Source organism: Bombina bombina, chromosome 4, assembly GCF_027579735.1.
Source record: "Bombina bombina isolate aBomBom1 chromosome 4, aBomBom1.pri, whole genome shotgun sequence".
Lineage (NCBI taxonomy): Eukaryota > Metazoa > Chordata > Amphibia > Anura > Bombinatoridae > Bombina > Bombina bombina.
The window spans coordinates 337,767,893-337,781,629 of record NC_069502.1 but is presented as its reverse complement, the minus strand read 5'-3'; the positions used below and the strand labels follow the sequence as shown (position 1 = coordinate 337,781,629).

At 39.4% G+C, this 13,737-nt stretch overlaps 1 protein-coding gene across 1 annotated transcript in view; it reads left to right on the top strand.

Annotated features, from left to right (window-relative positions):
* The window catches only part of VEPH1 (ventricular zone expressed PH domain containing 1), a 971,752-nt gene that overhangs the window by 547,092 nt on the left and 410,923 nt on the right, over positions 1 to 13,737 (top strand). The window lies entirely within an intron of this gene.

The window sequence follows — 13,737 nt, the reverse complement described above, 5'->3', positions numbered from 1 at the left end:
TACCGCAACGTCAGTCCTGCACTCCTAAAATTACGTTTTTTCATGGGATTCCCATAGCGTCGGTATTACGAGTTTTGCGGTGAGGCTAAAAAGAGAGCGTTACAGCCTAAAATGACAAGATACATTCCGCCATCTAGAGTCAGTAGTTATGAGTTTTACGCTACAAAGCTGTAACATAAAACTCATAACTAATGTGTTAAAAAGTACACTAACACCCATTAACCCGTAAACCGAGGCCCTCCTGCATTGCAAACACTAAATTAAATATATTAACCCCTATTCCACCGCTCCCTGACATCCTCACCACTAAACCTAACAACCCCTTAACTTTATATTAAAATTACAATTTCCCTATCTTAAATTAAATTAAAACGTACCTGTCAAATTAAAAAAACTAAGTTTAAACTAACAATTAAACTAATATAATTATTAAACTAAAATTAAACTAACTACCAATTAAATAAAACTAAACTACCCATTAAAAAAATCCTAACACTACTCTAAAAATTACGAAGTATGTAATTGCAAAAAATAAAAAATATTGTTAGAAAAAAATAACAAACACTAAATTGCAAAAAATAAAAACCTAAATTATCCAAAATAAAAAGAATTACACCTAATCTAATAGCCCTATCAAAATAAAAAGCCCACCCCAAATAACCCCCCTAGCCTACAATAAACTAACAATGGCCCTTAAAAGGGCCTTTTGTGGGGCATTGCCCCAAAGATATCAGCTCTTTTGCCTGTAAAAAAAATAACCCCCCCCCAACAGTTAAACCCACCACCCAACCAACCCCCAAAATAAAAAAAATCTTACTCTAAAAAACCCCTAAATTACCAATTGCCCTGAAAAGGGCATTTGGATGGGCATTGCCCTTAAAAGGGCATTTAGCTCTTTTACTGCCTAAACCCTACACTAAAAATAAAACCCACCCAAAAAAAAACTTAAAAAGCCTAACGCTAACTCCCTGACGATCCACTTAGAGTTTTTGAAGTCCCACTTGAACGATCTTCATCCCGGAGTTGAAGTCATGATCCAGGTGGCGAGAAGTCTTCATCCAGACGGCCTCTTCAATCTTCATCCCGGTGGTGATGTCCTGATCCAAGCGGCGAGAAGTCTTCATCCAGACGGCCTCTTCAATCTTCATCCAGGCGATATCTTCTATCTTGATCCCGGAGCGGGTCCATCCTGAAGACACCTGGCGCAGAGCATCCTCTTCATATGGTCGCCACTGTACACTGAATCTTCAATGCAAGGTACGCGATCCAAGATGGAGTCCCTTGCATTCCTATTGGCTGAAATATTTGAATCAGTCAATAGGAATTAGAGCTGCTAAAATCCTATTGACTGTTCAAATCAGCCAATTGGATTTAAGCAGCTATAATTCTATTGGATGATGAATCAGCCAATAGAATGAGAACTGCTTAAATCCTATTGGCTGTTCAAATCAGCCAATAGGATTTAAACAGCTCTCATTCTATTGGCTGATTCATCATCCAATAGAATTAGAGCTGCTTAAATCCTATTGGCTGATTAGTTTATACGACTTACTGCACTTTATGAACTGCCGGCACCCTATATGTAATACCCCGATGTGCGAGGTGAAATTATGAGTGGTGCGGGTTGCAGCGCTTGCACTGAAGCCTGCGCCGTATATGTAATCTCGCCCTAGGTAGTTAGTAAAAAATAGTTAATAACTATTTATTAACTAGTCTACCAAGTTAAAATAAATACAAACTTAGCTGTGAAATAAAAACCTGAGCTAGCTACAATATAACTATAGTTATATTGTAGCTAGCTTAGGGTTTATATTTATTTCACAGGTACATTTGTATTTAGTTTTAAATAGGTATTATTTAGTTAATAATTGTAACTTTAATTTAGGTCTATTTTAATTATGTTAAAGTTAGGCGGTGTTAGGGTTAGGGTTTACGGTTAGGTTTAGTGGTAGGTTTAGAGGTTAATATAGTTTATTTAGGTTGTTGCAATGTGGGGGCCAGCGGTTTAGGGGTTAATAGGTTTAGGTAGTGTTGGCGATGTGGGGGGCAATGTGGGGGGTGCGGTTTAGGGGTTAATAGGTTTAGTTAGTGTCAGTGATGTTGGGGAACAGCGGTTTAGGGGTTAATACTTTAGTGATTTAGTTAGTGTTGGCGATGTTTGGGAACGGTGGTTTAGGGGTTAATAGGTTTAGTTATTGTTGGCGATGTGGGGGTGCGGTTTAGCGGTTAATAGGTTTAGTTTGTGTCGGTGATGTTTCGGAAAGGCGGTTTTGGGGTCAATAGGTTTAGTTAGTGTCGGCGATGTTTATGAAAGGCATTTTAGGGGTTAATAGGCTTAGTTAGTTTTGGCGATGTTGGGTAACGGCGGTTTAGGGATTAATAGCTTTATTTAGTGATTTAGTTGTGTCGGCGATGTCAGAGAACTGTGGTTTAGGGGTTAATAGGTTTAGTTAGTGTTGGCGATGTGTGGGGGTGCGATTTAGGCGTTAATAGGCTTAGGTAGTGTTGGCGATGTGGGGGGGTGCAGTTTAGGGGTTAATAGCTTTATTTAATGATTTATACTTAGCGTTAGTGTCAGCGATGTGTGGTTTACATTAGGGACAATGAAAAATTCTGATATGAATAATGGATCAGAAAATGTGGATCCTAAGTTATTCATTTTCGGAATTTTTCGGGATTTGCCTATTAAGAAATTAGGATGCATCCGAATCTGAATATTCTAAAATTTGGCCGAAAATTGAATTCTGCAGAAACGAAACGCACATGTCTGTTAATTACATACAAACATCAATAAACATAAGTAACATTGTTGAAACATTAATTTGGACATTTTTTTTTTGTTACCATCTCCTTACTTCATTTTTTCAGTCATATAAACAATTCTCAGTTTGACAGGAGATGTCACAATCCTCACATTTTAAAGCAATTATTAACTACATCACATGTCTATCTTGCTTCCTACGTATTGCCAAAGTGAACAAGTGAGTGACCGTTTCTATCATCCCTTTCAACAGCTCCAAGACTAACTGACTTGGATGTTTGCCGTGAAAAATAAATTAATCTATCTTTTCTTTTTTAATGTTTGTCATACCAGCAGCCTTCCATCTTGCCAAATTAACATTTCAACTCGTTTTTGTTCAGTGTGGCATTTTTCCAAAAGCTTTCATACTACTGCAATTTCCTGGAAATTCCTAGAGTACAAATATTGCAGTTTAGTTTAAAAGATGGACATGACTCATTGCTAATGCATTCAGGGATCTAAAAGTATAACGCTTACAAAACAGCAAGTCCTCAATTTATAAGCTCTTAGTAGGCAACACAAAACATACATATAAAGTTATATATGTTTCCTCCTATTAATGTGCTATCAGTTGCTCCAAGAAAACAGTGAATAGTATAATAGATATTTTGTGATATTTTACCAACATTTCTATTAACCAGTTATAAAGAACTTCTACATCTAAACATATTGGGGCATATTTATCAAGCTCGGTATGGCTCAGGCTCACCAGAAACAGAAGTTATGAAGCAGCAGTCTAAAGACCACTCCTCCATATCGTGCTTGACTGCTCTGAGGCCGCGGACAGAAACCAACCCGATCAAATACGATTGGGTTGATTGACACCCCCTGCTAGCGGCAGATTGGCCGCAAATCTGCAGGGGGCGGCATTGCACGAGCAGTTCACAAGAACTGCTGGTGCAATGATAAATGGCGACAGCGTATGCTGTCGGCATTTATGGATGTGCGGCAGACATGATAAGCTACTTAGTATCATGTACGCTCGCACATTGATAAATATGCCCCAAAACCTCTGTTCTAATCCATTAGAGGTGGTCATGCTCAAATTTTGAAGTTGGCTTCCTTTTCTATGGCATTCCCATTTGTATTACTCATGCAGAATTAATTGTTTATATGAAATAACATGTACACCGGGGATTCTTACACACAAAGACTTATATACTGTAACATTCTTCATTTCTTCACTATATGAAGCGTATTACTCTTTCCCCTCTATACCCATTGTACACTTCACCAGTGATTTTTTTTGTTTTCTCCTTAAGGTTTATAAATATTTAGTCAAACTCACTCGATTAATAACAGAACATAGTTACAATTACACACTATTTGTATAATAAAAACATCTGGCTTCCTGTGCTTTTGACATGTGTTGGTGTTTAGGAAGTTAGTAAGCTGGAAGCTGGGATCCAACTGCATGAAGCTTACGAATGTGACAAAAGCTGTCTGCGCTCTTATTAATGCCACTGAAACACACAAGCCTTGAATACTCATAGCCTGGCAGGTTTATGTGCAACATTGATCCATATCACCATCCTACATGTTTAAAGCAAGAAGAGTTAAGAAAATGGGATATATATATATGTTTGATAAAAAAAAAAAAGTTTAGCCTGCTTTAAAAAGATTAATATATGTTAAGCTTCTTAACCATTTCTTGGTTAGAGACATAAGGGCCGAATTATCAAGCTCCAAATGGAGCTTGATGCCTCTGTTTCCGCGGAAACAGCAGTTATGAAGCAGTGGTCTAAAGACCGCTGCTCCATAACTTGTCCGCCTGATCTGAGGCTGTGGACATCAATCCGCCCAATTTTATATGATCAGACTGATTGGCACCCCCTGCTAGCAGAGATGGGTTATATTTGCAGTGTTCACAAACCTCTCAGACTGTCCGTTGTTTCCTAAAAGCCCAATAAGGATTTTTGCATCCACTTCACTACCGCTGAGATGGTTCAGGATAAGACTAACTGGAATCCAAGTGATTACGCCTGAATCCGACAAGGTTGTCTCCTAAGTCCAGAAGGCGATTTGGTAGGATATATGGATCGGCACCTAGGCTGGAAGACGCATCTCCTTATCTGAGGATTTTTGTGATATGCTCGTTGTCACTTTCTATCTTGTAAGTGCAATCTTTGCAGGGCTGTGCCTTTATTAAACTTTGTTTGTTTACTACCTTGAATCGGTGGGTGCTGTGTGTTCAGTTTTCCTGCCTCTCGGGACCAAGACACCAGGTGCTTACACTTAGCTGCAACCAAGAATCTGAAACTTTACTCCTTTGGAGTTTTTAAAGCTTGGAAATGATAAAGATTTTTCTACCACCTTTTATCATACGCGCAAATCCTTTTAGGCACAGCGGCATAAAAGCAAGCAAGTACTATACTCCAAATAAATTGTGACTTTTTCTTTATCTGTTATTTTAAGGAGTATAGCATTTGTCCGATTGTTTCTTACATAGTTTCTGTAATCATTGTCCACTATTTGTATGTGCACTGTGTGCGCTGATATTTTTGTTCTCATGTATTTATATATATATATATATATATATATATATATATATATATATATATATATATACTGTATATAAATATGTATATGTGTGTGTATAGATGTATTTATATGTGTATATATGTATTTGCAGACATATATACACATATAAACACATAAATACATATGTATACATATATAGACATATATTACAGTGCACTGTAGCCCTTTGCAATTCAAGTAGTTGATAATATGAAACATCATATTTATGCAATATTTATATTTATTAAATTTTTTAATGGTGTATGTACTGTAAATATTTCACATTTCAATGTTCTTCACATAGGGGAATATATCCTAAATAAACGCGATCGGGTTTGCGTGCCAGTAAGGGTGTTAATTTGTTTTTTTACATTTGTTGAGCTCTATTGAAGGCTATGGAGAATTTGTTCACATGGTTGCGATATTCAAAGTTCAGATTTTTATGCACATTAGGTTAGCGCTTGTACGAAAACTTTTTTTGCTCCACTCATAATCTGTCCCTTTAATTATTAATGCTAACACCAGCTCTACTCTTGTTCTAGTCCTAGCACAAAGCAACAATTTAATTCGATAAATGTAAAACTGTAGGACATTTTTGCATTCACCATCTTAAACATAAAATGGTTGGTCATCTGCATAATTTAAATTTTGTCAAAATAACAATTCTGTATACATTATAATGGTGCACACTATTTAAGAAGCACAATAACTACCAATTACATATCTTCCCATATTTAAATCAGCAGATTATTGTATGTGAAAGAAGGAAAAAGACAAACCATACCAAGCATTCATTTAATTTCTGTTGCCCAACCATTTTCACCCAGCCGAGCACCACTGGTCATCCGATGGGGCAGAAGAGGACATCCGGACCGGCAAAAGTCTTCATCCTATCCGGGCAGAAGAGGACATCCGGACCGGCAGACGTCTTCATTCAAGCGGCATCTTCTATCTTCATCCTTCCGGCGATGGTAAAAGAGCTGATTACTTTGGGGCAATGCCCTGCAAAAGGCCCTTTTAATGGCTATTTGTAATTTAGAATTTTATTATTTTGGGGGGCTTTTTTATTTTATTAGGGGGATTAGATTAGGTGTAATTAGTTTAAAATATTGTAATTTCTTTTTTATTTTCTGTAATGTAGTGTTTTTTTTTTTTCGTAATTTAGTTTATTTAATTTAATTGTATTTAATTGTAGGTAGTTTAGGTAATTAATTTAATTATAGAGTAGTGCTAGGTGTAATTGTAACTTAGGTTAGGGTTTATTTTACAGGTACTTTTGTATTTATTTTAGCTAGGTAGCTATTAAATAGTTAATAACTATTTAATAACTATTGTACCTAGTTAAAATAAATACAAAGTTGCCTGTATAATAAAAATAAATCCTAAAATAGCTACAATGTAACTATTAGTTATATTGTAGCTATATTAGGGTTTATTTTATAGGTAAGTATTTAGTTTTAAATAGGAATAATTTATTTTATTCTAGTAATTTTATTTAGATTTAATAAAAATAGATTTAAGTTAGGGGGTATTAGGGTTAGGGTTAGACTTAGGTTTTGGGGTTAATACATTTAATATAGTAGCTGCGACGTTGGGGGTGGCAGATTAGGGGTTAATAATTGTAGTTAGGTTAATAAATATAATGTAGGTGTCGGCGATGTTAGGGGCAGCAGATTAGGGGTTCATAGGTATAATGTAGGTGGCGGCGGTGTCTGGAACGGCAGATTAGGGATTAATAATATAATGCAGGTGGCGAGGATGTCGGGGGGGGGCAGATTAAGGGTTAATAAGTGTAAGATTAGGGGTGTTTAGACTCGGGGTTCATGTTAGGGTGTTAGGTGTAGACTTAGAAAGTATTTTCCCATAGGAAACAATGGGGCTGCGTTAGGAGCTGTACGCTGCTTTTTTGCAGGTGTTAGGTCTTTTCTCAGACAGCTCAGCCCCATTGTTTCCTATGGGGAAATCGTGCACAAGCACGTTTTGCCAGCTTACCGCTACCGTAAGCAACGTTGGTATTACAGGTAGAAGTAGCACTAAATTTGCTCAACGCTCACTTTTCTGAGGCTAACGCAGCCATTCAGAAAACTTGTAATACCAGCGTTGTTTAAAGTGTGCGCTGGAAAAAGGCTCGTTAGCAACACAAGTTTTTACCGACAAAACTTGTAATCTAGCCGATAATATGCTGGTTATGTGTATGTACTGTTGTATGAGTATTCAATAGTTTCAGTGGGGTCTATTTAACAAAGGTCTGTCGGACCTGATCAGACAGTGCGGATCAGTTCCGACAGACCTCGCTGAATGCAGAGAGCAATACGCTCTCCGTATTCAGCATTGCACCAGCAGCTCTTGTGAGCTGCTGGTGCAACACCCCCCCCTGCAGATTCACGGCCAATCGGCTGCCAGCAGGGGGGTGTTAATAAACCCGATCGTACTCGATCAGGTTGAATTGCGGCAATGTCTGTCCACCTGCTCAGAGCAGGCAGACAGTTTATGGAGCAGCGGTCTTTAAACATGGGCCCTCAAGCTCCATCTGGAGCTTGATAAATGGGCCCAATTATCTTTAAATACCCATGTAATGATTTTGTGACATATAGGAGCCAAATTATCAAGCTCTGAATGGAGCTTGATGCCCCTGTTTCTGGGCGAGCCTTCAGGCTTGCCAGAAACAGCAGTTATGAAGCAGAAGTGTTAAGTCTGTAGCTCCATAACTGGTCCGCCTGCTCTGAGGCTGCGGACATCAATCTGCCCAATCCTTGTGCAATAATAAATGTCGACAGTGTATGCTGTCGACATTCATCGATGTCTGTCGGACATGATCCACTGAGTGGATCATATCGGACAGACCGATGAGAATTGGCCCCATACTCTTTTTTTAAAACTTCTTTAAAAAGTATATATATATATATATATATATATATATATATATATATATATATATATATATATATATATATACATATATATATATACACACTCAACTTTTTTTTTCTTGTTCCGGTAGGGTTTGATACTGGTAGTGCATGTTTAAGTGCAATTGATTTCTTGCAATAGAACTGTATGAACCTTAAGGACCCTTTTTCTTTTAACACTGAAATGGAAGCCTAACATTATGTGTAATTATTTTAATGATCATCTACTACATAGAGAATGGTGGAATTCTGTCATATTACCCAATGGCATCTATTTCTGAATCAAACTTACCCTTATTTTGAGAACCAGATCTCCCCTTCACCTGAATGTCAACCCAGGGGTAAACAAGCTGTACGTGTATCCAAACATGTAACAAAGTAGACCACATCAAATAGTACACTCATAATTTAAATAACCAAATAGTAACAAAGAGTAACACATGTAAACAATTAAACATGCAAATGAACAGTTTTTTAACCAAATTAACTAATCAACAGTACCATAAACTCGCTCCTCTTGCCACCATGTTCTGGCAAGAGTGTGTAAACAATATATAGGCAGACTAGTGTGCACTATATTGGTAGCAAAATAGCAGTAAAGTTATAGAGCATGAAAAAAACACAAACACATGGACACATATCACAATATTCTTATAGTTGTGGATAGACATCCTAAAGTCTTCACATTGTTATATTTTTTAACATGTATCACCCAAACTGTCACTGCATTAACATATTTAACCAATTCTCTCTTCTATATATCTTTATCTACTGTAATTTTTTTAATAATAAAAAAAAAATCTTTCTTTAACAACAAACTGAAATATAATGCAGCTGACACCTTTGTGTCTTTGTTAACAGATATAGTTTAATAAAACAGCACAGCTTATTAACTTTAGAGGTCTTGCAAGAAATGAGAATGGTTAGCCAATTAGGCTAGGAAAGACTTAAGGGTTAAGGCCTGCAGGGAGAGGGAAGTTAAGGAGGGAAGCTGCTGGGTCTGTAACAATGTTGCTGTTTGGGGGGAGTGTCACTCCTACCTGTTAAGAAGGTTCTGCACCAGGCTTGGGGCCTCTTCTTCCTCTGGGACAGCTGCAAGTCTTTTCCCTCCCTCTCACCCTGGATCATGGTTGGTTTTATGACTGCCGTTTAGTGCGGTTATTTCAGTTCACCATATCACCCCTTGGTGAAGTTAGGGTTACTCGAGCCATTGTTCTTGAGTCCAGGGCCAGTAGTTTTAAGCTTCCCTTGCTAGGGAACCGGCGCCAAACGTCAGGTACCAGCAGGGCTCCCTAAGGGTTGAAGCGCCTAAATTTACACTCTGAAGGCGGGAGGTCATGGCCTGTTCCATTTGCAGATAGAGAGGTTGGGGTGGAGTAATGACCAGACGGCAAAGGCCGGGCAATGCCTTAGGTAATTCCGAGGAGCCCCGCCTTGGTTTTTGGGTCTTTGCAACTCCCGACAACCTCATTGCCTCTATCCCGAGTGTAGTGTTCCTTCGCTACTGCCCTTGGCCATTGACCTCCTGTCGTGTTGAGGCTAATTTAGATCTCACTTGCCACCATCCAAGTTTGCAGCCGGTTTTTCAGTTGTTTGTTTAAACTATTATTATAATTATTATAGGTTATTTGTAGAGCGCCAACAGATTCCGCAGTGCTATTAACAAAGGCGGAGTACAAAAAAAAACAGTTATAGGGATCAAATTGGTAGAGTGCCCTGTCTCTTGAGAAGTTGATAAACAAACAGTTGGACTCTTAAGCTTACATGCTAAGGGGGTTCAGGGGATAGCAATGGAGGAGAGGAACTGGTATAAAGAAAGGTTAGCGTAGGTTGTATGCATCCCTGAACAGTAGAGTCTTTAGAGAGCAATTGAAGCTTTTAAAACTAGAAGAGAGTCTTGTGGAGCGAGGCAGAGAGTTCCACAAGATGGGAGCCAGTCTGGAGAAGTCCTGTAAACGGGAGTGTGATGAGGTGACAAGAGAGGAGGAGAGTAGGAGGTCATGAGCAGAGCGAAGGGGACGGGAGGGAGAGTATCTGGAAACAAGGTCTGAGATATAGGGGGGAGCAGTGCAGTTGAGGGCTTTGTATGTCAGAGTGAGAATTTTGTGTTTGATCCTAGAGGCAAGAGGAAGCCAGTGAAGAGATTGGCAGAGAGGTGCAGCAGATGAAGAGTGGCATGTAAGGAAGATGAGTCTGACAGAGGCATTCATTAAGGATTGTAAAGGAGCTAGGCGGTAGGTGGGGAGACCAGAGAGGACAGAGTTGCAGTAATCGAGGTGGGAGAGGATGAGAGAGTGGATTCAAATCTTAGTTGTGTCTTGTGTAAGGAAGTGTCTAATTTTAGAGATGTTTTTAAGGCGGAAGCGGCAGGCTTTAGCCAAAGACTGAATGTGAGGAGTGAAAGAAAGATCTGAGTCAAATGTGACCCCGAGACATCAGGCATGCGGGGTAGGGGTAATGATGGAGTTGTCGACAGTTATAGAGAGATTGGGGTGGAGAGTTTTGAAGAAAGGGGGGGAATAAGGAGCTCAGTTTTGGAGAGATTTAGCTTGAGGTAGTGAGAGGACATCCAGTTGGAGATGTGAGAAAGACAGTCAGTGACACGGGTTAGCAAGGAAGGAGAAAGGTCTGGTTCAGAGAAGTAGATTTGGGTGTCATCGGCATAGAAATGATATTTTAAACCGTGGGACTTTATTAGGGAACCTAGTGATGATGTGTAGATTGAGAAGAGAAGGGGACCGAGGACAGAGCAGAGAGAAGTGGCCTTTTGATTTTGCTGTAAGTAGGTCGTTGGTAACCTTAACAATTGCTGTTTCTGTGGAGTGATGGGGACGAAATCCAGATTGCAATGGGTCAAGGAGGGAGTTTATTGTAAGGAAATGGGATAGGTGTGCATAAGCTAGTTTTTCGAGAAGCTTTGATGCAAGAGGGAGGAGGAAAATAGGGAGGTAGTTGGATGGGGAGGTAGGATCAAGGGAACGTTTTTTGAGGATAGGTGTGACCAGTGCATGTTTCAGCGATGAGGGAAATATACCGGTGCTGAAGGAGAGGATGAACGTGTGTGTGAGTATAGGGGTAAGGGTGGCAGAGAGGGAGGGGAGTAGCTGTGAGGGGATAGGGTCAAGGGGACATCTAGTGAGGTGAGAGTGCAGTATAAGTGCCAAAACTTCTTCCTCAGTAACAGGGGAGAATGAGCTAAGTTTAAGGTTATGTGGGTTGTGGTTGATTGAGAGCATTTGAGGGGGTGAGAGAATGAAATTATGTTGAGAGCTGATTTAATTTCTGATGGAGTTGATTTTGTTATTGAAGTGATTGGCAAAGTCTTGAGATGACAGAGAAGTTGTATTAGGAGGTGGGGGAGGGCGGAGAAGAGTATTGAAAGTGGAGAACAAACGTTTTGGGTTTGAAGAAAGATTAGAGGTAAGAGTAGAGAAGTAGTGTTGCTTATGGAGATTAAGGGCAGAGTAGTAGGAGTTCAAGATAAATTTGTAATGTTGAAAATCAGCTGAACTCCTAGATTTTCTCCAGTGCCGATCAGCAGTATGGGAACATCTGCATAGGTATCGTGTCAGAGGAGTATGCCAGGGCTGAGGATGAGTGTTTGATTTCCTAACTATGGTAAGAGGGACGAGATTGTCAAGGACAGATGTAAGGGTGGAATTATAGTGGCAGATAGATTGGTCAGGGCATGAAAAGGAGGAGAAGGATGAGAGGAGAGGTTTGAGGGAATTAGAAAGCTGTTGTTGATCTAATGACGTAATGCTTCTATGAAGTTTGGTGTGAGGAGCAGAAGGAGGGAGAGTTGTAGGGAGGGATGATATGTTGCAAGTAAGGAGATGGTGGTCAGAAAGAGGAAAGGGGGAGTTTGTGAAGTTTGAGAGGGTGCATCGATAGCTAAAGATCTGGTCAAGGGAGTAACCATCTTTGTGAGTGGGAGAATCAGTCCATTGTGACAAACCAAAAGAGGAAGTGAGTTGCAGAAGTTGTTTTGCAGAGGAGGCAGTGGGATTGTCAAGAGGGATGTTGAAGTCACTAAGAATGAGGGAAGGGGTGTCTGAGGAAAGGAAATAAGGTAGCCATGTAGCCAAGTGATCTAGAAATTGAGTTGAGGAGCCAGGAGGACGGTATATGACTGCAACATGTATAGAAAGAGGAGAGAATAAGCGAATCATGTGGGTTTCGAATGAGGAAAATGTGAGGGAGAGATGGGATGTATTTGTTGAAAGGTGCAACGAGAGGAAAGTAAAATACCTACACCACCTCCTTGTCTATTACCAGACCTAGGAGTGTGGCTGAAGTGGAGACCCCCATGTGACAGAGCAGCAGTGAATGCTGTGTCTAGGGGAGAGAGCCAGGTTTCTGTTTGGGCCAGAAGGTTGAGGGAGGGGGAGATAAAGAGGTCATGTATAGAAGTGAGTTTGTTGCAAACAGAGCGAGAGTTCCAAAGTGCACAAGTGAAAGGGGAAGTGGCTTTTGATGCAAGAGGAATGTGAGTAAGTTTGTCAGAGTTTTGTTTTTTGAGTCTGTGGGATGGTATACATGGATGTGCACGGCTAGGCAGTTGTTGGGGACCAGGATTAGGGGAGATGTCACCAGCAGTTAGTAGAAGCAAGAGGGAGAGTGACATGAGATGAGATACAGATTTGCAGTAATGAGACTGCTTATGAGACAAGGTGCAGGGGGGAGAGAGAGTGTTTAGGAATAGGTAAAGTTTGTGAGTACAAAAGTAAGGTGAGTTTAAGAGAGATGGGCTAATGAACAGTGCAGGTGGTGAGGGAGGAGTAATTGAATAAAGTAGTATGTTATAGAGACAAAAGGCAGCAAAAAGAAATAAGAAGATATTAGGCATTTTTACAAAAGAGGGAACCAGTTAAACACATTAGACAGTAGCAATTGCATTTGAATACAGTAAGGTATATCAAACATAATATTACAAAAGTACCTGCCTTTTTCTTGCCCCTTGCCCAATCCTTGTTCAATTCTTGTATAATTCTATTGCTAGTGCCTCACTTATAAAATGTTCACTTAATTATTGTATAATTCTATTGCTAGTGCCTCACTTATAAAATGTTCACTTCATTTTTGTATACTTGTACTTTGAAAATGTGAACATATGTTATAGCAATGCACATCACTGTGCAATGCACATCTCAGACTGGTGTGAAATATATGCAGGGAGGGCAGTCAGCTGAGTCCACTAAATTTTGTTGATTGCTAATCAAAGACAATTGGAAAGGCCAATTGGAAAGTTAGATTCTGGTCTGGTCGGGGTGAGATGTTAAGTAAACAGCCAATAAAATTTGGGGGAGGTTAATACTATGGAATAAGAAAGCTATACATTTTAGAATAATAGCAAGTATTGATAAGGATTGAACATCACATGGCAATTAAATGAACATTAGAAATAACACATTGGACAACAGTACAACAGATGTAGGACTAAATTAACAAACTAAAATCATTTGCTCTATGTAAATATTCATGTACCAGAAGAGAGTTACAGGAGAG